This window comes from Amblyomma maculatum, chromosome 4, assembly GCF_055883805.1.
Source record: "Amblyomma maculatum isolate TAMU_Amacu chromosome 4, ASM5588380v1, whole genome shotgun sequence".
NCBI classification, from domain to species: Eukaryota; Metazoa; Arthropoda; class Arachnida; order Ixodida; family Ixodidae; genus Amblyomma; species Amblyomma maculatum.
The window spans coordinates 172,233,049-172,235,988 of NC_139347.1; the positions used below are offsets into that span (position 1 = coordinate 172,233,049).

General features: G+C 41.2%; 1 pseudogene; it reads left to right on the forward strand.

Annotated features, from left to right (window-relative positions):
* Positions 1–310: 310 nt before the first annotated feature.
* On the forward strand, positions 311–1,634 carry LOC146193494 (uncharacterized; annotated as a pseudogene).
* The last annotated feature ends 1,306 nt before the right edge of the window (positions 1,635–2,940 follow it).

Below are 2,940 nucleotides of genomic sequence, written 5' to 3' on the forward strand. Positions count from 1 at the left end.
GGCACCGCAGTTTTAATTATTTATTACAATACTATCCGTCCTATCCAGGACTAAAATATTAGTGGTTTGGTTTTAGCTAAGTACACATATAGTACTAAATTGAAAAATTAAAAAAAACTATTCATGGACAGCATACCTACAAGCGCCAATTTTGCGATTTAGATAACAGTGAGAATTCCTCCAACTCTTTGCGCAAATAATATTGCTAGACAGTTTATTCCATTCTCGCACTGTTTGGAAAAAAAATATTTCTTGCAGTCTTTTGAAAATCTTTGTTTTACAGAGTGGACACGGCAACCCCGTCGTGACAATGTCAACTGATGTGCCACTATTTGTGCAGGTACTTACTGGATTCTTTTCCATCGCCTTGGGCCGTGCAGTAAGCGCAGACAGCGGCTTCAATCGTCACCCAGCTTCTGCCGATGCCTATCGACTGCCGTGCGCGGGGGGCGTACATTTTTCACACGGCGAGCTGCTGTCGTGGCACGTGGATACTGCCTTCTGCGCACCCTCTTCGAGCACAGCGACGTCATCCACACTTCCAGCCCGGATTTTGCCTATAAAAGGGACGCCTGCGCCTTCCATCAGCAGTGGACACGGCAACCCCGTCGTGACAATGTCAACTGATGTGCCACTATTTGTGCAGGTTGGTGGACGAAAATATTGCTGCCGTAGCAACTGCCTTTTTTTGATCGTGTTGCCGTGTCCACGCACATTGCTGGTTTGCTTTAGTGATTGTATCTTAATTGTAGGCCTGTTGCTGAAGTTATCCGGTGATGTTGAGGAAAATCCTGGCCCGTATACAATGGAAATGATTCACAAGTAATTGCTTCTCAAACTGAAATCCTCAGCAAATTAAGCGAAATACAGGAAAACCAAACATCGTCTGAAGCAGGAATTCTGGACATGCAATGCAGGCTGTCTGCTATAGAACAAAAGCTACAAACCTTTGAGGAGTCTCGGGATAGGCTTTCGAAACTGGAAACTTTTGCTGAAAGATGTGAAATAGAAATGACTACAGATACGAGAAAACTTGATGAGTTGGGAAAACCGCTCGCGGCGCAATAACTTGATTGTACGCTGAGTCAAGGAGGAGGAAACAGAGAGTGAAGAGGACCTACTACAGAAAGTAAACAATGACATCTTTGATAAAATTCTGAAGCAAAGGGTGGACACTATTGAAAGGATTCACCGACTTGGAAAGAGGGAACCAGGTAGAGACCTTCCGATTATTATTAAACTTACTGACTTTAGGGATAAGATGAAAATAATGAGTAGCTGTTTCAACCTAAAAGGCACTCAATTTAGTATAAATGAAGATTGTTCTAAAAGGCTTGTGGAAATACGAAAAAACCTTTGGAACTCCTGTGCCGATGAAGGAAAGAACGGCGTGAAAGCTAAGTTAATTTTTGATAAGTTAAAAGTCAAGAATGCCTTATACGCATGGAACGAGGAGACCAAGCAGCGGTTCAAATGCCAGGTTGCCACTAGCACTAGCAATGAGTGACTAAACAATCATAAGACGGTCTGCTTTAAAATTATAAATGTGAACGCTAGGAGCATGCTTAACAAGGTTGACGCCATAGAAAGTATATGCCTCGAACATGAACCCGATATTATGATAATCACAGAGACATGGCTACATAACGATATTAGAGACTGTGAAGTTGCTCCTCCAAACTACTCCATAGTACGAAAACACCGTGAAAGGAGGGGTGGCGGTGCTGCAATACTGGTTAAGAGTAATATAGTATTCTCAGTTATAGAAGGGTTTGATGATTTAGAAACTGCATGGATTAAAACCAGACTGAATGTCGTACTGTCTTAGTGGGTGCTTTCTACAGAGCTCCCAATTCAACCATACACGTGCTTGATAACCTAAAAAGGTTACTGGACCTAAATGTACACTTTGGTGACAATATTATTCTGACAGGTGATTTTAATTTGTCAGGAATTGATTGGATGTCTCTTTCTCCCGGCAGAGTTGATACAGCTAGCAGTGAACATCTGATCGAACTCGCCTACTGCTATGGTTTGACTCAGATTGTTGAAAAGAGTACGAGAGTATGTATGACAACATTCTCGATACTAGACCTTGTCTTTTTGTCATCTGGTCTACTAGAGTTTTTGCTGAGTTGTGATGTTGAAGAAGGATTGTCTGAACATAAAATGGTGATTATGTCGCTCAATATGACTCACGAAATATGTCACAAATCTTGCAGAAAGACTGTTTTGAATTTTGCGGCTGCTGATGATGTCGGATTACTGGACTACCTTGAAATCTCGTTTGATGAATTCATGTGTTTATATCAAGACGGACTTGGCACAGATAAGTTGTGGGATTTTTTTGCAAACATGACAGCGAAAGCAACTGAGATGTTCATTCCTAAAACCACGAAAATAACAAAAAGGAAGCATCCTTAGATTAATAGAGACATTATTCACAAAAAAACGTCAGCTCAAAAGGAAACGAAAGGGATGCTCACAATACCCAAGCCCTGAATTAAAAACCTCCATATGTCGTACGAGCCAAGAGTTAAAGCGACTCATCAAAAAAAGTAAAAATACCTTTTACAGTCAGACTCTCACCAGATTTCTTGCTGAAGCGCCCAGTAAGTTCTGGCGATATATAAATGGCGGCGGTAAATATCACCATTCTAATTAAGAAGAGAGCCCCCAGACGGCTGAAAGTTTTAATTCATTTTTTGCATCTGCTTTCACTGAAGATGACGGCGAATCACCGTTTTTTGAGCCTCCAGGTTGCCCTTCTATACGCGATTTAGAAATAAGTGAAGAAAGAGTCCTTTTGAATATCAACACAAAAATGAACTCAGGACCGGACGGTATCCCGAATGAATTCTTATATAGATATGCAGAGTGGAATTCTAAATTTCTTACCAAAATCTTTCAATCGTCTATCGACAGTAGTTGTGTTCCCGG